Source organism: Schistocerca nitens, chromosome 1 (genome assembly GCF_023898315.1).
Source record: "Schistocerca nitens isolate TAMUIC-IGC-003100 chromosome 1, iqSchNite1.1, whole genome shotgun sequence".
In the NCBI taxonomy this organism is placed as follows: Eukaryota; Metazoa; Arthropoda; class Insecta; order Orthoptera; family Acrididae; genus Schistocerca; species Schistocerca nitens.
This window is the reverse complement of record NC_064614.1, coordinates 306,439,948-306,464,625: the sequence shown is the minus strand read 5'-3', so window position 1 is coordinate 306,464,625 and position 24,678 is coordinate 306,439,948.

The following is a 24,678-nucleotide window of genomic DNA, read 5'->3' as shown; positions in this document are numbered from 1 at the left end:
TTTTCATGATTCTTAAACCAAGTGATAGCTATGATAAGTTAAACTCTGCGCAAATTCTACCAGGCGACTTCTCTTTTATTCCTTAGCGCCAGTGCATATTTACCTACTTCTTTTCCTCCTCTTGCTTTTCCTACTATCGAACTGCAGTCCCACATAACTACTAAATTTCCATCTCCCTTAACTATCTGAATAATTTCTTTTATCACTTTATACATTTCTTCAATGTCTTCATCATCTGCAGAGCTATTTGGTATATAAACTTGTTCTACTGTGGTAGGTGTGGGCTTGTGTCTGTCTTGGCTACAGTAATGCATTCACTATGCTGTTTGCAGTAGCTCCCCTGTGCTCCTATTTTTTGATTCATTATTTAACCTACTCCTGCATTACCCCTATTTGATTTTGTATTTATAACCCTGTATTCACCTGACCAGAGGTCTTCTTCCTCCTGCCAGCGAACTTCACTAATTCCCACTATATCTAACTTTCACCTATCCATTTCCTTTTTAAAAATTCTAATCTACCTGCCTGATTAACGGATCTGACATTCCACACACTGATCTGTAGAACGCCAGTTTTCTTTCTCCTGATAATGATATCCTACTGAGTAGTCCCCACCTGGAGATCTGAATACGGACTATTTTTCCTCTGAAATATTTTACTTGAGAGGACCAAATTTCATTTAACCATACAGTAATGCTGCATGCCCTTGGGAAAAATTATCGCTGTATTTTCCTCTTGCTTTCATCTGCTTTTAGTACCAGCACAACAACGTGTTTTCGTCAATGTTTCAAGACCAGATCAGTTTGTGATACAGCTTATAAATCTGAAGAATGTAAAAAGATCTGTTTGAGATGAGAAGAATACAAATGTGGTTTTGAAATATATAAAAACTGCAAACAAGGAATAGAAATTAAAAATCATGAATGTTACATGAAATACTGGTTATAAAAAGAGAAGAAAAATTAAACAATATAAACAATATAAATTAAACAATATATAACTGGTTGTTCTAATAATGGAAGGATTTAAACATTATTGTGTTTTTCAATATTTCGAATATGATAGTAAAATTAATGGAAAAAAACTTATTTGTTGTGAAAAAGGACAACCAAAGAAAATTCATTGTTCATATATTGAAATACACACGTTTTTTTATTATGAATGTCAGTAAGAAACAGGAATATATATTCCAAATCTTATAATTATTCGCATTTTTAAGAGAGATACTATTTACAAATTTAAGACAATGAATTCTGTCATTGATCGGCTAGGAAAAAAAATGCATTCACAGCACATTACGCTCAAGGTTATGATTCAAATTCATTCTGAAACACTGTGTTGAAAAGATAGTAAAACCATATACTATCTGCTCTGGAATTAAATTAATGTTGTTACAGATTGACCAATTAGGTTTAAAAATTATAGATAGTATCAATTTTGTAAAATCATCACCTAGTAATTTTCCAAAAACATCTGATGTGAAAGAATTTAAAAGAGTATTTTTTCCACATTTCTTCAATATGTGTGAAAATGAAAACCACATAATCCACATTCAGTTACCAAATACTATTTTGTTGACAGTGTGAAACCAAAAGTAAGTGGAGGAATTTTCAAATTGTGTAGTGAAGGAATTAATGAAAATTATGTATAAATACGAAAAGAAATTGTTGAGTATTGTATATTATATCACTGAAACATCTACAGGTGTTGAACCCATTGGAAATAAGTTCCCATCAAGTCCAACTGTGTGCTGTGAAAGACTAATTTTTGCATGATGGTTGTCCAGGAAATCAAGTTCAAGAATCGCAGAATACCCTTGTCCTACAGTTGGCAACACTTCTATATGCTCACGACACTACAGTTCCAGTCCTAAAAACGAACTGTGTTGTCCCCAGTGATACCAAATCATTGTTACCCACACCATATAATTTATACCTCGTAGTCCCTAGTCTTCTCCTACCTGTGAGGTCTAATCTAATAATAGATACATGTGCACCAGTGTCGACTAGAAATTTACATTCTTTACGATTTACAGAGCACATCAAACAACAATCCGTCTGTGCCTTAGAGTCTGCTATGTTCTGACTTACTGGGAAAGTTTTCTGATGGACGAAACACTCCCATCTATGTTTAAATGTTTAACTTTTCCGTTGATTATTTACTTTTCTTCTTATTCCCACACTTATTTGCCTTGTGACCAAAACACCCACATCTGTAACATTGTAGTGGATTGCGTTGCTCCTTCAAATGTCTTTCTTTACCAAAACGGTAACAATTCTTTTCTGAAGCAAAACGTCGCTTATCAGTGCATACCTGTACAGCAGCATCTTTCTCCTGCAGGTGCATGGCATTACACAGTGCTGCAGCCAAATCCTCTGGATTTTCCATTTGGAGTCTTCATGAAAACTTTGCAAAAATTCCTCGCACAAACACATCGAGTGGTTTGTTGTCTGACTTCGTTAGTATGACTCGATCCGCATCAGGATTTGCCATCAACTCATATGCTTGCACATTTATATAGTCTCATTTGCCTTCCCTGTCAACCCACTCAACTTTTCCTTAAAAAACCTGGCACTATTTTGTTTACTGCATCCCTGACACAAACCTTCTGTTAACTGATCAACATGATACATCACATATGTCTTGGCCTCATCTGTAAGGTGTAAACTGACCATCCACAGAGTAATTTCATCTGACCAGTTATACCTTCTGGCTGTAGCGAGTACATCATTAATGAATACTGTGACATCCTCTATTGCTCTGCCAGAGAAGAGTGGGAAGAGGTTAGCTATTGAAGAAGCTACTGAAAAGTGAGGCATTGTTACTGACAACTTTGAAATATCTCAATAGAAAATCAAACAGGCCATGAAAACTATTTATAAGCTAAGAAATATGTAAATAACAGTTATAGTGTGTAAATATATGTAAATAACAATTATAGTGTGTAAGAAAAAGTTAAGAAAAATATTTTGTAAATTTTATTTGAGTTCGTTGTGTATCGATAGTGACAGTGAAGTATCTGCACCAAGCTCTTTGTTGGCGGGAGATCCTGCGCCTTGATACATAGGGAGTGTGGCGAAAAGCGTGCAGCATTGTCGATAAAACATCTTGAGGCAACCTTTGTGCAGTGAAGTTGTGTGTCGAGACAGAGCGGTGTGCCTGTTCGCCACCAGCTATATATTACTTGAAGAATGCTATAATTATATAATGGGTAATTATTTATGATTGTAAATTCGTTGTTACATTTTTTTATCTGTTTTATTTAAATGATCCCCAAACCAAAGTTTTATAAAGTGAATCATTATAAAGAGTTAAAAATTTATAGTCAATAATTTTCAGAATAGATCAGTTTATTTCAGTCAATATCGTATTATTTTTCATTTAACTCAGTAACCAAAATATTTTACTTTTGTTGAGTTTTCTCAATATTTTATTTAATAATGACATTGAATTTTTCACCAGTACCTTCAATCAAAAAAGCAAATGAAAAATAAGTACAGTTTTAGCTCACATATTTGCAAATGTCAACCCAAATAATTATCAACAATAGATCAGAGTGAGTATATTCAGACACTCAGTCAGATGACGTTATCCAGAGGTGACTCAGTAAAATAAAAGGTAAGGAAAATATATATGTATGTTTTCAGGTTCACTGCATAGACAACCAGTACTAAGGGCCGAGGCGTATGTGTTCACATCGAAATAATCTTCTTTTGATCAGTCACATTAATATTGTTACCAATAAGGGCGCAAGGCATACAACATTGTGTACGCTAAAGAATATCACGTCAGACACATTGTCAAAAGCAAGTCCAGACAGGAAAGCTGCAAGGCACAAATGTTCAATTGTCTTTCTTTCTCTCATTAGACTGCAAGTAAGATAAATTATTTTATTCTAGATGGGAAAGTTGTCGTGTAAACACATTAAGTTCAATCATTATTTTTTTTTATTTATTCAACAAAAAGGTTTCAACTTAAACTCAACTGGAACTCAGCTGTGAATCCCTTGCAGCCCACAAAGATTCTACCTGTGCCACCAATTTCTCAGGGCATAACTTCTGTTCAGCATTTTCCTCTGACAACTTTGATACTTGAACCGTTAAAGCTGTTGTACTATCAGAAGTAGTAACTGACAGTAGAAGGGCAAACTATGTTTTAGCACAGTTTGTTAGTGTGGGTTGCCTATATCAGGAACAGGTATATATTCAGGAGCAAACCTATTTTTCTGCTAAGAGAATTAAGATCCCCTGGGGACAATTCACCCTTTTAATTAACAAGTTACGAGCCCTTAGGGATAATTCACCCTATTGATTAACAGGTAATTAATCTATTGTCCCCCACCCCATCATCCTCGTTTCCCTCCACTTCCTCCTATCCCATCCCTCAGGGAAATCCCCTCGCTGTACACTCTTCATGTCAATTTGATTGAATAATTAATTAAATGCACCAGCTGGAAAACCCTCCCGCCCTACCCATCCCATCCCCCTCCTGGAAATTAGCGGGAAAGACACTCAGTTAAATGGACATTTGGAGGGAATTAGATTGCAATGCATGGAATATTTTGTAAACAATTTAGACAATGTGTGGAATATTGTTTATTTAAACAATTTACGAGATTCAACATAGTGTTGGAATATAGTTAATTTATTTAATTTCTTGGTAAACTGACTATAGTGTATGGAATACTGTTTATTTCAAAACGGCTTTATGCACTATGGGACTTAACATCTGAGATCATCAGTCCCCTAGACTTAGAACTACTTAAACCTAGCTAACCTAAGGACATCACACACATCCATGGCATAGGGAGGATTCGAACCTGCGACTGTAGCAGCCGAGCAGTTCCAGACTGAGGCGCCTAGAACCTCTCGGCCACAGCCGCCAGCTACTGTTTATTTAAACAATTTTCAGGATGCAGGATGGTGTATGGAATATAGTTTATTTAAAGAATTTGTCAGGTAATCGATTGCAGCATGAATTATTTAAACAATTGCGGCGTTTTTTATTCTGATCGCGCTTGGAAACGCTAAGTAGACTTAGTTTATAGTTGCTGCCGGAGTCAGGGATGTTAATGCTCTTTTTTTCCTCACTTTTCGAAGCATACTGGTGACTAAGTGCAGACGGGAAAGTCACTTTCTGCAGACGGGCACATCACTAGTATCGGAGCAGCAAACTATTTTTTACAGATCGAGAAACACTGCCAGTTAAACCCTGCAAAAGTGGTCTACAGATCACGAATGGAATGAAGTGTAATATAGTAGCCGCCGTTTGGAGTCTCCCACGCGTGTCAGTATAATCAAGGCACTACAACGAAGGTCAAAACCCCCCAGTGTCCTAATTAGAGATAACATTCGTAAATACAACCGACCACATATCAGCCTCCTCTGATCTTGCGGCTCTGAAACAAAGCATCAAATGGCGACAATCTGTTGATCGGGAAATTCCAGACTCGCTTCCTGACCTCTGTCTTTTTCCAGAGTGTCATTCCCTGATTGTCTGTCTGAACCAACGTCCCAAAACATGCAGACAGAGGTTTGCATCTCTCTTCAGAATAGAGTGTTCCTATTGGCTAATGCTGGAGACAAAGGGAGAGCTGATACAATTTCGATATAAAGAAATAGAGTGAAATAAGCCATTTGCACTACCCTTTCAAATTAATTGGTTGACAATTTACAGCAGTCAAATAAATCGCTTAAAACAGTCACCTCCACCTTACGATGATCCTTCTTCGTAATAAAACATATTTTCAACATTTGGGTATGACATACAAACGTTATGCTAATCATGTATTGAAATTTCCACCACAAATATATCGTAGCGCTAAATATATCCGAGGTCCTGTAGGCACCAACGTTTCAGAGCACAAACACGCTCCTCCGCTTCAAAGTTCCACTAAACATATATGGTGAAAAAAAAGTCCTACCGATCACACAAACAAGCGACCGCGATGTGCGCGCCATTCACCGACTACAGAATAGCCCCCATCCACACTGGCCGGGGGAGATACCCATAGCCGAATGCATGCTTGCCGGCAATACAACTATCAGAAATGTCGGAAAGGCGATGATATTTTGAAAAATGCAGTAGGATTTCTAAATTGGATCTCTCTGCTACATTTGAATGGAGGGAGGTTGTACTGCATGTCAGAATAGAGACAACAGTAAATACCACTGAAAGACAGAGTCCAGTGGGATGTATTGAGAAGCACTCAGCATGACTTACTTAAACCGTGATCCAATCGATAGTAATAAGCTGTTCATGGCTAGATGTTAGAGACCACTATCGCTCTGGAATCCGACATCGCGATTGGGTTTTTAGTGCACTATACAGGGTGTAAATTTTAAGTTGACAAACCAGAATAACTGGAAATATAAGCTTCATAGGAAAAATTGTGTAGGATCCAAAGTTGATTATGTTCGAGGGCGGCATCTGCTGGTGCTAAAATTAGCCCACCATCCCAATCCCCTGGGGGTGGGGCGGGAGGCAACTTTAAAATTTCAAATGAGAGTCCCTATTTGTTATTGCAGAATTAGATTCTACATAAAAAAAGTACGTACATTTGATCTTAAGGATTTGTTTTGATTCTTGGTAGTTCGCGCTGTAATTTAAGAAAACCCATGTTCTCATTTTTGCGTGGAAAATGGATAGACATCTCTGACATCTATCCATGACAACTTGTTACTATGGACTGGGTGGTGGTTTGAGTGTGTCGTGTTTAGTACTTCTCAATGCATCGCAGCGGACTCTTTCTTCCAGTGGTATTTGCTGTTGCCTCTATCCTATCATGCAGTAAGTCTTCCTCCTTCTCCTTCTTCCGAATGTAGCAGAGAGAAGAGGCTTAGGGGTTATATAGTGCTTTAAAAATCCATTCGACAGCATGCCTTGCCATCATCTTCAGGTGATACCTGTAGAATGAGTGTCTTCACGACATCACTCCTCTGTTATGCTCCTATGGCTCCCACCTCTTCCCTTGCAGCCCAGACACACGCCACATGAGAAAAAGTAGTAAAGGTGTGAAACCGAATTTCTGGGCGTCAACTTCGGTCCATCAGTGCTTGTACTACCCCCACTAGGTGCAGAAATTTGAGTCGGCCGATATTCTGACTTCGTTTGGTTGGACACTGGGTCCCCTACTCTAGTGATAATCAAGACGCTGTCTCTGTTAATCAGCCTGTCACCCAGTAGTTTCCAAAAGCCTTCTTTAGAATACAGTCCTAAAATGACGAAGTATGTCTTAGCACTTCCATTTGTTCGCATTTTCATAGTGTCCATTGTAGTCATGCAACGTTCTGCAACTGTAGATTTTGTTATTTGTTTAAGTTTGTTGTGTCTCGTGTTCTACTTACACTATTCTTCAACTGTCCACACTGTCTGCCCAATGTATGCTTTACCACATTTGCACTGAATACGAAATACACTCGGTTTAGAGAACCCCAAGTCATCTTTTACAGTACTTAACAGTCTACGGTGGAAAGAAAATACATCCAATGTCACAATGAGTCAAGATTCTACCGATTCTGTCGATACTTTGCTGGTATATGGTAAACATGTCACTGTCTTTCCTCGTTATCGTGTTCCATTTGCTGGGCCTGTATCTTCTGCCTGAAATCACGTCGGATATGCGTCCTATAGTATACTTTCTTCTTGAATACATCTTTAACGCGTTAGGCTTTCTTCATCCAACATTGCACTGGCCCAGTGCACCAGTGTACGTAGCACACGCTCAAGTTATGAAAGATGATGGTAGCCGGAGACATGGAGATACAAATCAGTATCGGTGACATTGCTATACACACTGTGTCCCAATGTGCCTTCCACTTTACACTTGACTAGGACGTTCAAAAAGGAGATTTTTGTCTTTCTCTTGCAACTCCATAGTGAATTAGAAGCGGGGATGCAGAGTACAGATGTTGGAGAAACTCCTGAAGCCTTTCACTCCCATGAGGACACAGCACAAACATGTCTTCAGCACATCTGAAAAAGCATCTGGGCTTCAGTGCAGCTTTTGCAGAACTTTCTCTTCGAAATCCTCCATGAATGAATTTGTCACAATCAATGAGAGAAGCCACCTCATGGCGACGCCATCCGTTTATTTGTAATAGTCACCACTGAAGACAAAGAACAGAGATGTGAGAACAATTTATTATGTAGTTGAATTTCTCCCTGATCAGCTGTAGGAATCAGTAAGTGGCAAACTGGTGGAAAGGGAGACCACATCAAAGCTCAACTTAAGGTCCTTATCATGAAGGCATAGTTTTTGTAACCGCTGAATGAAATGTAAAGAGTTCCTGTTTTGGTCCCGACATTTACAGACATAGGGGCTTAATTCTGCCATTAACTGTTTGGCAAGCTAATATGTAGGTGCACCTATGTTGCTTACAATAGCCCATAGAGGAATGTCTTGTTTGTGAAGTTTTGGTAAGCCATAGAGCATTGGCAGTACAGCAGACCATGGTCGAATTTTTATATGATTTCCTTCAGCAGGGACTGGCATAGGAACTCGATGGTCTTTCTTTTTTGCTCTTTTTGTCAGGCCCCTTTTCTATTTTGTGTATGCTGGATCCTCAAGTAAGTTGTACATTTTGCGATTTTACTCTGCTATAGGAAATAGTACAGTGGCATTTCCTTTGTCTGCAAGTAGAATGACTATTTCATCACCAGTCCAAAGTTTTCGAATAGCAACTCTTTCCGCTTTTATGATGTTTGTCTTCTGTGGACTGGCTCTGGTGAGCCCACAGCAAGTTTAACACTATATCTATTTCACAACGTTGTTGGGGAGAGCGGTAATTACTTGTTCTGTACCACTAATGGAATCTGCAACAGGTATAGCAGTCGGTGTTAGTCCAATATTGAGTCCTTTTTACAAAACTGATTTCGCTGGGTCATCTGTCTATTTCCCCATGTGACTGATTGTGGTTTATCATTGATTTTCTTGCGACTATTGTTCTCTTGCTACCAAGCGTTCGAAGTTGGAGACTTGTTTGGTTGTAGCATTGAGTCAAGATAGTTCTGCCTGAGCTCAAGCTCCACGAATCAGGCGAGAGTAAACAATCAACATCTAAATGGAGTATGAGAAAATCCTTAGATGTTGTGTCCTGTCACCAACATGTATACCAGTTCCTTTCCCTTACAAGAGTGTAACTTATTCTTCCTGTGATCCTGAAGGCAGGCATAGTATTTATGTGATGGGTAATCTTTGCGAACGTTGGTATTATGCCATGGTTAACAGCACCTCATCAAGACAGGGAGAGAGCTGAAGAAAATAGTGCTCTTTCCTGTCACAAAGCTTATCCTGCTTCTTAAGTCTCTGATACTTACCCTCCCCATAGAGGACAGAGGGGTGACTGGAATTTCTGTACTAGGTAAAGATAAGAAGCAAAAATTGCAGAAGTTTTCAGATATAAGCACAATTTATCAGGATTATTGCACTGGTACAGCAGAAACACAGAAGACAATAGCATATAAGTTTGACATCATAAAAACAGAAGACAGATGGCCAATAGTAAAGTCAACAGACAGACTGAGATCAAAGCTGAAGTCTTCAACAGACAGCGGCTGGCACAGTGTACATTCGTTCAAGAGAGCACACAAGAGTATGAGTCCTCTGCACAGCAGGCGCACGGTTTAGATGATATGAGGTCATGGTGTCCGTCAGGTGAGGTGATGTCAGCTCCAAGGGTGTGGCCTCTTCTTAGAAGGATTCTCGTGGAGTCAGCTTTTAGATTGTGGTGCTACAAGTGCTCAATGCCGGAGACAGGGATCGATCTCCGACAGCTCCATGTCACTGTCAGAGTCTGTTACTACATCCCCTCCACCTCCTAGAGACGGTGCATACGGGCTAAAGCAACCCAACTTGCGTCAGATCCACTGTGGGTGTAGAGGTGCCACAGCCTGCGCAGGATCTGCGGGCGCCACTCTCGATCTGGATCTGGGGATGCCACAGGCAGAGCTGAAATTGGAAGGTCCTGCCTGTATCTCCACCTCGATGCATTTCGGTTGCTTAGAGACCATGCATGCAGAGTCCACGCCACTCGTGTAAGGTAGGTCCATGGCTGCAGGTGCGTCGCTTATTGCAGATACTGCTGTAGCTTGTGTTCTCCGTAAGATGTCTGTAAGAGTGTGAACTCTGTGATCTATGCTTCCTTGGATGGCACATAGGTAAAACCCTTCAATCAGGTGCCTTAAAAATGGCTCTGAGCACTATGGGACTTAACATCTGAGGTCATCAGTCCTCTAGAACTTAGAACTACTTAAACCTAACTAACCTAAGGACATCACACACTTTCATGCCTGAGGCAGGATTCGAACCTGCGACCGTAGCGGTTGCCTGGTTCCAGACTGAAGCGCCTAGAACCACTCGTCCACAGCGGCCGGCTCAGGTGCCTTAGTTTTTGCCAATTTGCTTTGCTTAGCAGTAACCTTGGGTGTTGTGATGAGTCTGTGTTTGTTTTAATGCAAATAATGATTGCATATTGACTTTCTGTCAAACATCTCTTAGCGTTCTAGCAAATACCTTGTCATTTTCCCCGTCTTTCCCTCATTTTGGTTGAATTACATCGAATGGAGATGGCATTTTATGTCCATACAACCTCATAAGGCGATAATCCCGTCCCTGTATGAGTTTTCGCGTTGTAAGCATAAACAACGAACTCTAGGTATGTATCCCAGTACAAATGTTCTAGCCCACGGAGTGACTCAGCATTTTCGCTAGAGTCCTATGCACTCTTTCTGTACGACCTTTTGCCTCCGGGTGAAATGATTGCTTACGCAATTTCCTAACTTTCAGTAAGCGACCCAACTGCTTAATGAGATGGGACATGAAATTAGTCCCCTGGTCTGTGGTATCCCGAATTAAGAATCCATTGATCCACCATAGCGTTCGCTACAGTACTTGCCTTCTCATCCGGTATTGCTACCATAACCATATACCTCAGAAATGGTCAATCATTGTCAATATACACACATCACGCCGGTTCCCAGAACTCCTGAAGATAGATGGTGACTGGATATTGTAACACATACACAGTCCCTTTGACTGTTCAGAGATGTCACTAAATCCGCCCAATGATATAAACAACCATGCACGAGCAGCACCTATTAGACGGATGAGGTCCGACAGCCGATCAGTTCCATTCATTCCACCAGGAAGGAGGTACACGGCTCGTGTTGTCTGTAGTGTAATCATGCTTAGACGGTCGATACCGCGGTTTGATCGCGTCCGCATGGTTACTTTGTGCCAGGAAGCGTTCTTAACAAGGGAAGTGTCTAGGCGACTCGGAGTGAACCAAAGCGATGTTCGGACTTCAAAATACAGAGAGACGTGAACTGTCGATGACATGCCTCGCTCAGGCCCCCCAAGGCGTACTACCGCAGTGGATGACCGCTACCTACGTATTATGGCCCGGAGGAACCCTGACAGCAACGCCACCATGTTGAATAACGCTTTTCGTGCAGCCACAGGACGTCGTGTTACGACTCAAACTGTGCGCAATAGGCTGTATGATGCGTAACTTCACTCCCGACGTCCATGGCGAGGTCCATCTTTGCAACCACGACACCATGCATCGCGGTACAGATGGACCCAACAACATGCCGAATGGACCGCTCAGGATTGGCATCAGTTCTCTTCACCGATGAGTGTCGCATATGCCTTCAACCAGACAATCGTCGGAGACATGTTTGGAGACAAGCCGGTCAGGCTGAACGCCTTCGACACATTGTCCAGCGAGTGAAGCAAGGTGGAGGTTCCCTGCTGTTTTGGGGTGGCATTATGTGGGGCCGATGTACGCCGCTGGTGGTCATGGAAGGCGTTGTAAAGGCTGTACGATACATGAATGCCATCCTCCGACCGATAGTGCAACCAAATCGGCAGCATATTGGCGAGGCATTCGTCTTCAAGGACGACAATTCGCGCCCCCATCGTGCATATCTTGTGGGTGACTTCCTTCAGGATAACGATATCGCTCGACTAGAATGACCAGCTTTTTCTCCAGACATGAACCCTACCGAAAATGCCTGGGATAGATTGAAAAGGGCTGTTTATGGACGACGTGACCCACCAACCACTCTGAGGGAACTACGCCGAATCGCCATTGAGGAGTGGGACAATCTGGACAAAAAGTGCCTTGATGAACTTGTGGATAGTATGCCACGACGAAGACAGACATGCATCAATGCAATATGACGTGCTGCTGGGTATTAAAGGTACCGATGTGTACAGCGATCTGGATCACCACCTCTGAAGGTCTCGCTGTACTGTGGTACAACGTGCAATGTGTGGTTTTCATGAGTAATAAAAAGGACGGAGATGATGTTTATGTTGATCTCTATTCCAATTTTCTGTACAGGTTCCGGAATTCTCGGAACCGAGGTGATGCAGAGCTTTTTTTGATGTGTGTATATTTGTTACCTGACTGACGGTCCTAGGACATCAGCTCCTAATATTTGAAATGAGTAATCAGACACCAGTAACCTTTGCAGTGCACCTTCTGGTGACTCAAATCAGCACGTTGTGCACACGGAATACAGTTATTTACATACTGTTTCACATCAGCCCGTCTTGTTTTCCACCAGAATCTCTCTGCTGCTCTTCTGTCCGTTGTTCTCTTACCCCCGTGACCTGACAATATATGATCATGTGCCTGCTGTAGAATCTCTGTCCATAAAGCTGCTGGAACTACCACACGTGGTCCACACTTAGTTGATCTACACAATATGCCATCTTGCATGACAAACTGTGCCTGTTTACAATACACTTGATACTCTTTATCCTTCGCTTGCTCTCTCTTTAGATCTTTTAAATCAAACCCAGAAACGCGTATTGCTTCTGTCTTCCTACTAAGCGCATCAGAATTTGCGGTTTAACCCCTGGTTTGTGTTTTACGTCATACTCAAATTCGCTTAACTTCAAAGTCCATCTCGTAAGACGACTTGCAGGATCTTTTAGCCCAAGTAACTATTTTAATGCTGCATGATCAGTAAAAACAGTGAATTTACGCCTATATAGGTAACATCTGGAACGAGAAACACGACAGATCAAAGTTAACATCTACTTCTCCGTGGTAGAATATTTTTTTAAATTAAGCCGGCGTGAGGCATATGCGACTGTCCTAAAATAACACGGAAAGCCGTAGAACTAGCGTCGCATTACAACATAAACTCTTTTGTGAAATCTGGAAACACCAAAACTGGATTCGAAGTTAATATATCTTAAATTTTGAAATGCTGTCTGACACTCGGGTGTCCAGCTATATGTAACCCCCCTTTTTTAACATTTTCATCAATGGTTGTGCTATTTCAGCAAACCCCTTCACGAATCGAAGATAATAATTTGATAATCCCATAAATGATTGTTAGTGCTTAACAGTCTGAGTGGCTGGAAAGTCACGTAATGCCGATGTAAGGCGCGGATCTGTCCTTACCCCATCGTGACATATTATATGCCCCGGATAGTTTACTTGTGACTGTTCAAAGTGGCATTTTTCAATACGAAGCGTCAGTCGAGCTTTCTCTTAACTTGTTAAATACTGATTCCAAACGCTGTACATACTCCTTCGCAAAGACAATTATGTCATCCAAGTAGACCGTACATTTACTAGATTTTTAGCCTCTGTGTACTCCATCTAACATCCGTTGAAACGTGGCTGGTGCGTTCTTCAACCAAAAAGGCATCCTACGATATTCGTAAAGACCAGATGTTGTGGTAAATGTCCACCATCAGGATGAAGTTCAATTTGGTGGTACCCACTTCTCAAATCCAGAGTCGAAAAGAACTTGCATTGACCCAAATCATCCAACGTGTCCGTAATATTAGGAATTGGATACGCATCTGACACTGTTTTCTCATTTAAAAATCTATAATCACAGCAAAATCTATGTTTCTTTGTCCCGTCTGTTGATTTTTTAGGCACAAGGACCACGCACTGTCCCTATGTTGTATGATTGCATCTGACAATTGTTGATCTACAAACTGTTCTATCAAAGACTGTAAATGCTTTGGCATTCGATACTGTTTCCTAAACACTGGTGGATGATTTCCCGTTGGTATCCTATGCTGTGTGTCCGGTGCAGCTGTTAACACTCCCTGTGAATTGAATGAATCCCTATACCTCACTAACAATGTTTCCATCAATGATCTATCCTCACCTTCCAGGTGCTTCACCTTCTTGCGCAACACAGACAAATCGACGGATCGTTCTGTTTCACCTTGAAACCCGTAATCCTCCATATCCTCATCCTAATAAACTTCTAACGTGGCTACAAGCAACCCCTTTGAGAGAGTAACTTCGTGTTCCCCAAAATTATCCAGGCTTATTGGCACCATAACCTGACCTCTAATGTCCCTTGTACGTTTAATAACCTAAGTACAAAACAATGTTGCTCATACAACAAATCATTACTCACTAATGGTTCTACCAAACACACTATATCTTGCGGAATGTCAATATCAACTGGTACCCATATTAGTTTCCCTGTACCTGCTGGTACTCTGTCATGAAAATCAATCTTTAATGCACTTACACACAGTTTATCCGACGCTACCTTTGCAATAGGCGAATCTTCTGATACAGAAACATTTGCAACTGAAGTCCTCAACTGAAATAGCTTACCATTGAGTTCGACCGTTCGTTGCCAAAGATCGATTCTAGCATGAAGCCTAACCAGAAAATTTAGCCCCAGTATCGCAGCAACATCTTGTCCCACAATCGGCAACACCTCCATTTGCTCATGAAACCTTACGTTCTCTATCTTAAACCCGAGCCGTGTTCTCCCAATTTCATCTACTGCATTGCCGCCCACTGCGCGCCATTTATACCTTGGTTCCTGTGGTCTGCTCTTATCCACGAGATCCAGACTCACACCCGATATATGTGCCCCTGTGTCCACCAAAAACTCACACTGTTTCCAGTTTACCCAAGCCATCAACGAACAATCCGTCTCTGCGTCCGGTTTACATCCACTTCCCTTTACTGGGAATGCTTCCCGACGCTCGGAAGACTTCCGTTGCCGTTTAACGGTTTCTGTCCCCTTCCGTTTCCTCGACCCTAACCGTTGACAATTAAAACACTGCGGTTGACGACACTGAGTTTTTACATGACCCTTCCGCCCACAGCGGTGTCATACTTTATTTGACATAAACAGTCTCTGCTCATTTTAAGAGCTAGTAGCACTGTCTACCTCTTCCAGATGCGTAGCTATTCTCAATGCCCCAGCTACATCCTGTGGAATCTCCATCCTTAACCTGCGTGAAAATTCTGGAGAAATCCCCTTAGGAACACATCTAGTGACCTGTCCTCCTCTTCTTTCAATAAAGCCGTGTCCGTATCTGGTTTGCCAGCCAACTCGTAAGTTTCCCCATTCAACTTGTGTATTCTATCAGCAAACGCTTCCACTGTCTCATTTGACATCTGCCTCAAACTGCTCAATTTTTCACGAAAGAACCGCGCACTATTCTGTTTGCTGTACCGATGCCTTAACGTACCCCGTCTGCAAGTCTGTAAACGTAGTAACCTTACCCAGAACCTCGTGGTACATAGCGTACGTCTTAGCCTCACCCAACAACCGCAATTTGGCCATCTGCAACGATGTCTGCTCAGATCAGTTGCACAAGCTAGCTGTGGATAACAAGTCCTGTATAAAAACAGTGACATCCTCCGATGTTTTGCCAGAAAAAAGGTGGAATAAGACCAGAGGCTGTAGGATTTACAGATGGTAACGGAACTGGCAGTACTGCTTTAGGCATATCAGACCCCGACTGTGTAGAATCGACCGTTAAATTACGCAATTCTTGTGCCATTTGCTCATTCTGTTGCTGCAGTAACTTAACCTGCTGCACTAGAGCGGAAATTGTATCTGTGGTAGAAGCTGCTCGCGTTTGCGCCATATCTGTGCAATTTCCTTCTCAAAATAAGCTCTACTTGCTTCACACGACCACATAAAACATATAAAAAGTTGCTTATTACAGTCCTCTTTCGCATGACCATAATTCCCGCATGTGGAACACACGACAGGAACATATCTAACACAAGGCACACTTTGGCCAGACAAGTTACACATTTTACACGCTACTGGTACGAAGTGCACTTCCCTACAATTCCCCTTAAACTAAGACACATTAGCCGGTTCACTATGTTTCCTAATCAGTACATAATCACAACCAAAACAAATAATTTTTGTGAGCAAGAATGTTGTTCAGCAACTCACCCCACGACTGCTGCTACTGCTGGGTGGCTCTGGTACGACACACTCGTACAGCCTCTCGACGCAGGTGTGGTAAGTGTCAGAAGACACATTTCTGACACCACTTTTTCAGATGGCGACTATTGGAAGGCGTGACAGAAGGATGGTTTGGCAGGAGGCATTCTCCCAATTCGCCACTTGCCGGTTCCTCAGGGGAGAGGATGTGGTTATGACCTGTGAACGGCGGTGCGCGCATTAAAAGAGGAGTGCCTTTTAACCCTTTATTTCCACCAATACATGTCTCCTTTTATCGAAGCTACTGCGGTCCCCTTCCGCTGCTTGTCCGGGTGCGCCGCGAGTGCCCGACAGCTAGTCAGGAAGTGGATGCTGCGTCTCCACTCTCCGCACTCGAAGAAGGTGGCGCGTACGTATGTGGTTTACACACGCCGGCCTAGGAGGTCCTCAATCCTCTCCGGCAACTGTGGCTCATCTCTGTTCGCTGAAACGCGATGACGGTTGTCGTGTGGTCGAGAGGTGCGTCGACCCTGGCCTGCCGCGCAGGTAGGCCCCGTGGCTCCGCTGAGGTGTCAGGAACGCTGGTGACCTGGCCCAAATCGAGACGGAAGACCCCCAGGCTTTCCCACCTACGTTGGAAACTATCAGCTGCGCCGAACTCGGGACTGGTGCTTATGGAGAGGAAGACATCTCTCCGGCGACTGTCGGCGGTGTTGAGTACGTGCAGGAAATCTACAAGAGACTTATATCCAGCGTTATTATCATGTCAGAGACTCGAGTACGCGCGTCCTGTACGTCATCGATCCTTCTGACCAATTGCCTTCTGAACTCAAATGCTGGAGTATTTATAGTGTGAAATATCGGCTGGTGTTGACCCAGCGTCACTTGTAATTACCGCATAGTTTTTCCTAATACGAATATATCAGTGATTCATATTGCGTCCTATTTGCTCAACACATTTATTATACTACCAGATTGGTCCGTAACGATATTCAGTACGCCTTCTTGCGTGAGCGACGCGGCGCCTTACTTCACGTAACGAGGTGAGGTGATGGTTCTCAGTCGTATTACTTTACTAAGCTCCTGCTGATGCTAGCTACCCTGTTCGCGCAAAGCGCTGATGCCCTGCTTTCCGCCTGATCTACTAACGTGATGAAACGCTGCTGTTTCATTTCGCACTTGTTGACACTCCCGCAAAGAACACAAAGTTAACGAGGTCTCGCAGTTATGAAATCCTGAGGCCAACTGCGTGATACAGGGTGCTCTGACCCTTAGCGTCCCCTCTAGAATATTTTTCCCTTTTGGGCCTATTATGAATCCTATTTCGACTTCTTGAAGTTCCTCATTAGTGATGTGGCCTCTGCGATTTATTTCAAACAATTATTCTGGAAAATCTTGATCTGTAAGTATAGTTGGAACGCTGTATACTGCCAGTAGTGGTCTTAGTTTTCTGCGTTCTTCACACCTAATGTCCTTTAAGTTTGATGCTTTCTCAACGATCTTCCTCTTGTTTGCTTGTGTCTCATTTTCAAGAACTGTGTTTGCTGTGTTCCTTATTGCTTAAACTTTTATTTTGTTAAGTCTAGGGTTTATAACTATAGTTGAGATTTCCCTTACGGCTTTATCAGCCTGATTGTCCTTAGATTTAAAAAAGAGGACAGTTGCCTATTTGTCTTTCGTTAATGCGATTTGTTCTTCAGCCCTGGTTTTCGGCTTAGTGACTAGACCACCCGCCGCTTGTGCAGTGAAAGTCAGTGGTGTTGACCTCATTAGTAGTAGGACAAGGGGGGCATGGCCCCACTCTGCATTGTTGCCAAATTTATTCAAGATGGTGGATCCAAGATGGCAGCGATAGATGTGGCAACGTCGCAAGGACATCATGGCGGGAAGTTCAAATTCTGGTGGAAAAATAGGCTAGTTGGGCTACCTCCACTTACCTAATCCCCTCCCCAAGAAAATGGCGGAGAGTTCAAATTTTGGTGGGAAAAAAGGTCACTTTGGTTACCTCCAATAACCTAAGTCATCCGACCTCCATCTCTTCCCTGGAATTGGCGGGAAAACGACTCAGCCTGTGCTGGGCTGCTGGATAGGAGTGTACTTTATTTATTTTCCGTGGGAAGTTGGAACAATTTATTTAGGGATGGATTACATGTAGTTTATTTATTTATTACAATGATGCAAAACACTCAACCTGCTGTGCTTTGGGTCACAGTAAATAGGTGACAGACATGCAAACTACTCGTAAATTGTCAAAATAACGCATTTATAACGCTCTACAAACAAGCTCACTAATTGTAAACTGTAAAAATAATGCATTGTGCAGCATACAGACCTGAAAACTACTCATACATCACCGAAATAATGCAGAATGCTGATGTATAGATATGCAAACAACTCGCAAATAGTCAAAATAATCCATGTAAAATGCTCTGCAAAAACGCTCACTAATAATGCCTTGCACAGCCTACTGACATGTTGACAAAATAATGCAGTACACTGATGCACAGACATGTTCACTACATAGAAAACTGTCAAAAAATAATGCATATTCAACTCTCTGCAAACAAGCCCACAACGCGTAAACAGCCGAAAATAATGCAGTGCACAACACTTATTGTGCATAAAATAGCTTTCGAACTATCATTAAGAAATTCGACCCCAACATATCAGCGAACTGTTCCCTACAGAGGTCCAACACGCACTGACGCCGATGTGGCCTGCCCTGCAAAGTGAGGACGCAGTCGTCAGCTACTGAGCCAAGTGCAGGTGCCCACTTGGATCCCACAAGGATGAGACGTTAGGATCCATATCATTCTCGAAACCTGAGAAATTTCTGTAGAAACACGTTTGTCTAGCCACCATGGCTGACACATAGCTGCGGGTCCAGTGCTGATGGAGATGTTTGCATAGCGGCTCACCCTCGCAAGTGCAGCTAAAAGGTTGTCAGTGTTATACTGACGTCACAGGTCTATGTAAATAAAAGCCCAGTCTCGCTCTGGATGCACTATAGAAACTGTTTATGAAAATATCCCAGAATAACACAGGGTGTATTATCCCTAGTGATCCCAATGGGACAGCCATCCCACATGCGAGACGTGTCAGGCCATGAATACATGTTTACCTGCAAGCACAGCTAAAAGGTCGTCAGTGTTGTACTGACGTCTCATATCTACGTAAATAACAGCCTAGTCCTCTTGTGGACATGCCACAGAAATCTTTTGCAGTGCTTCCTTGACAAACAAAAGGATGCATTCTTCCTAGTGATCCTAACAGGACAGCCAGTCCATTACATATCAACCCCTTCCCGGAAATCGTAATTGTCGCAGAAATAGTTAACTGTCGCTTTTGTAGTTGCTGTGGGAGATTTCATGATGTCTCAGCTTGCCTGAGTCGAAATTCTTGTCCTAACAGGACCTGTTTACGAAAATAGCTCAGAATAACACCGACTGCATTCTTCCTGATGGTCCTAATGCGGCATCGTGTGTTCCATACCCGGAAATCGTGACGTCCTACTTTCAACATATGTCTCAGAAATGGTAAACTTCTCACCACTAAAAGCCTTCATCACGTCTGTGCTTGCTTGCAAAAACACTGTTAATCATAAAAGCATTCTTATTATTTGGAAAGAGAGAAGATGGTCACATCAAACCCTTCCAGTAATAGTGATGTTCCATAAAAGCTTCTCATTGGCTGTCCATTCAAATGAACTCTCACATTGCTCGCCTCAGTCTATGTATAGTATAAACCCACAACCAACCTCCATTGTTCTCAGTCTGCTGCTGTCTGCCTCGTTGTGCCTACCTTCATCTCTGTGTGTGTATGTTTTTTTCTCCCCAAGATGAAGAGAGGTAGCAATGTAGGACATGCCACATTGACAAGGTATATTGACAAGGTATATTGGCCAGACGACCAGAACTGTGGAGATCAGGTGCAAAGAACATCAGAGGCACACTAGATTAAGACAGGTGACTAAGTCAGCCATTGCTGAACACTGTCTAGAACTAGATCATGCCATGAAGTATGAGGATACCAAGATTCTAGCACAAACACCCAGATTTTGGGACAGTATTATAAGAGAATCGATAGAAATTAAAATGGCTGACGATCTTATGAACCGTGACACAGGGTACCAACTAAGCAGAGCATGGGATCCGGCTCTGGAATTGTTAAAGGAGCAACGGGGCCAGCTGCAACACTACACAAACAGAAGAACCAGAGACATGGAGATGGAAAACGAGCCCCTGACGGACTGCCAGGCGCACCAGACCGAAGATGGAACGCCCAGAAGTGGGACTGGTGGGCGCGGACCGCAGAGGGGACATCTAGAGCCGCAGCGGACGAAAAACGGAGCGGCAACGCTCCAACAGGTCGTGGTGAGCGGGCGCGGACCGCAGGGGGAACGCTTGGTACCCCAGACCGTAGATGAAACCCCCAGGAGCGGGTTTGGTGGGCGCGGACCGCAGAGGGAACACGTAGAACCGCAGCGGACCGAAAACGGAGCAGCCGCGCTCCAGCAGGTCGCAGGGAATGGGCGCGGACCACAGAGGAAGCGCCTGCAGCCGTTGGTGGAGGGGGAAGGCCATAGGCATAAATACTGGACCAGGTCCACTCGAGGAGCAGTCTCAGGTCGCACCTGATGAAGGTTACGAGCTACGTGACCGAAATATCGTGCAAGTACGACGCTGATATCCGGCAGAACACCCGACAACCCAAGATGTCATTAGATCGCCGGGAAAGCCTGAAGAGTTACATTACATCAACCTCATCATAATCGGCATAAACGCAAGGTATGTGTGCCTCGGTGCATACCGATTTGCCTCTCCCCAGCGCCATCATCAACGGGGTAGACACAGAATAGCATTAATAGCAATAGAGAAGATCCTGTGACTTGTAGCAGTTCTCTCCCATCCTTTTAGTGAAGGACATCAGGTCAGTGATACCATACCACACTTAGAATACTCGATGATTGCAGACGTCTTTGAGGAGTGAATCTCTTTCACTAGGATCGAGAAGCCAGCAGGAGCGTACCACAACCCTGTTGGTTTTCTAAGGGCATGCCTTCCTATTGTTGAAACAGAGCTCATCAAGGTAGTCAATAATCCAAATTATTCCGCCATTAAGTGCAGTGCGGTGGTCTGCATGGAACTATTGCACCTCTCCGCCCCTCCCCGTCCACAATTGATTCTGGTGTAGAAGAGACAACTCTTCATAATCTTTGGGGGAAAAATGGTGTGATAACACGGAGCATGTCAATCGCCGTGTGGTTTTGTAAATCCACCTTGAGTGCTATACTGTTCCAGCTTTCCGAGATGGCAGTCAGAGGGTCAGCTAAAGCACTCAGCCGAATGCTACACCTGGACATGGGTACATGTGTCTATGATCTGGTAAATGGAGGGTCAAGCTATATCACGCTCCCTAAAGATATAGCTAACAAGAGGGCATGCACTGATGTTGAAAATAAAACCGATCAGGCTTGTTTTACATGGACAATCCTGGCTTGCGAGAGAAATTACGATCGTAGGGATCATCCTAAATGCCCTGGTACGTACCATGTAGGTGATAATATTCGTGGGTGTTAGAACTTTGATGGTAGAGTTCCCCATCAAGATCCAGGACATATCTAAATTTGAGACACAGAATACCGGAATATCGGGTCATGTTTATGGTCTGGAAAAGAAGTCAGGTGAGCAAGACAAGCATATTGTCCTCGGCCCCCACCGTTTCTCAAAATTTGCCAGTGAGTGTGAGTTGCATGTAAATATGCTGCTCTTCTCTGAAGATGATAATTATCACTATGTTAGGATAAACGTCATGTCCCAACTCCTTTACAGCCAACTGTCGAGAAAGAACATAAAAAACCACATTTGCTTAAGATACCTGAATTATTTCTCCTCAGACTAGTTACTAGCAGTGCATCTAGTAGCCTTTGCTTCCAAGGACCCGATACATGTTATTAAAGCTACTAAGGAAAACAAATTCATAAAGTTTAAGAATGCTCACTACTAGGAGCAATGCCTGTTTTTAGCGTACGCTGACTTTGAATGTCTCCTCAGTCCTGTGACCCGATGTGAAGGCGACCCTACAGCCTCATATATAACCTTTACAGATAAATATGTACTATATGTGGCAGCGCACCAAATTGTATCGTCCTATTATTCCAGTCTTAACCGCTACTAATCATATGTCGGGAATAATCGAATAATCCTGCAGTTTGGCTGCTCACAGAGCTAGAAAAAGTTTCATGGGAGGTTGATACGCTTTACAGCCACAACGTTTCCATGACAAAATCGAAGGAGAATGAAGATTTGTATAATAACACGGTTGATTGTCATATTTGTGAGCTGCCGTTAGACAGAAGAGCGGAAACTCCTCATAGGGACCACTGCCATCTTACGGGGAAGTTCAGTGGTGCTGCTCACAATGAGTGCAATTTAAAGTACCAACTAACAAGTCACATACCCGTTTTCTTCCACAATTTAAGCGGGTATGAAGCTTGCTTTCTAATCGGGCACTTGGCTGATTTCGGTTGGGAGAAAAATCAGGTCAGTGTCCTACCTGAGAGCGTCGAGAAATACATTTCATTCTCCAAACGAATGACGCCAAGAATTACGCTCCACTTCCTTGACACACTCCGTTTTATGCAGGCACCACTCCAGAAACTCATTGAAACTTTACATCGGAAGGATATACATATCACTTGAGCTGCATTTCCCAACGAGGAAAAGTTTCCACTTGTGACTACGAAGGGGGTTTTCCCATATGACCATGTGGATAGTAAGGTGAAACTCAATGAAACCAGGCTACCAGACATAACTGTATTCTCCAACAACCTTACAGGTGAAGTAATAATGGATGCAGAGTATGAGCATGCTGTGAATGTCTAGCGGGAATACAACATCTCCACTTTAGGAGAGTATGCACGGCTTTACATGGACACAGATTTGCGCTTGCTTGCGGACGTTTTCGAGAAATTCCATGGCCACGTATTCTCTGGATCCCGCCTTTTATTACACGACACCTGGGTTGTCTTGGGATGCAATGCTCAAGACAATGAAGTGCAGCATTGAATTATTGACTGACGCTGATATGCTTCTTTCCTTTGAGCGAGGGATCCGTGGGGGACTTTGCCAATCTGTCCATAGGCATGTGAAGACAAATAACCCACGGATGGGTGACACGTTCAATGCATCCTTTGATTCGAGTTACCTAATGTACCTGGATGTAAATAATTTATACGGGCACGCCGTGTAGCAATCTCTGGCGATTGGTGAGTTTCGATGTGTGCCTGAAGACGAATACAAGGGATTAGGTGGAAAAATCATGGAGGGTATGGCAGCTGATTCTGATGTAGGGTATGTGATGGAGGCAGAGCTCACATACCCTATTAATTTGCATGATGTTCACGCCGATTTGCCGCTGTATCCAGAGCAACTAGTTCCGTGACGAGGCTCCACGCCAAAACTGATGACAACGCTGGGGAATAAGCAGAGATACATTATTCATTAACGTACTCTCCAGTAATGTCTCAGCTTGAGTACGGAGCTGGTTAGAATCACCCGGACTATCTCCTTCAATAAGTCCCCCCTGGTTGAAGGAGTATATTGATTTGAATACGAGACAGAGAGCTTACACAACATGTGACTTTGAGAAAGATTTTTACAAATTAATGAATAATTCAGTTAATGGTAAAACAATGGAGAATTTGCATAACGTCGTGAAATTTTGATTAGAACTGAATGGGATGGGCATTATGGCGTAAGAAAATGCATTGCCAGCCTAAATTTTAAGTGGCTGACCATTTTCAATGAGAACTTTGTTGCAGTGGAGACTGCGAAGACGGCAGTAGAGTTTACGAAACCTATTTATGTGGGGACGTGCATAATAGATCTATCCAAACTCCGCAAGTACCGCTTTCATTATGAGTTTGCGAAAACTCATTTCGCAGATCCTAAATTACATTATATGGATGCAGATAGTTTCATCTATTGGGTGAAGAACTGCAATCCATAAGCAGTAATGAGGTAACATGGTAACGAATTCGACACGTCCTCATACACCACCGATAATCCTTATGGTATTGTTCCAGAACAAGAAGGTTACCGGTGTTGTAAAGGATGAGGTGATTGGAATGCTGATTGTGGAGTCTGTATATCTGCGATCAAAAATGTATTCGTTTCGCACATTGGAGAGTGCCACCCAGAAACCGGGTAAAGGTGTGCGCTGTATGGCATCGAGACCTCTCTCTATCGAAGATTATTTGCAGTGTCTGTACAGCGGTGTTCGCGATGCTGCACCGCAGCCGCCGCATATGGTACGGCAGACTAGTATTCGATCGAGAGGACACGAGGTGTACATTGTGCCTCAGTCCAAAATCGGCCTGTCGCCTCATGACGATAAAAAGAGTCATTTGTGATGATGGAACTGAAACTCTTCCGTACTCACACTACTCACTTGTAGCGAGAGAAGGGGTGGGGGACTTGACTG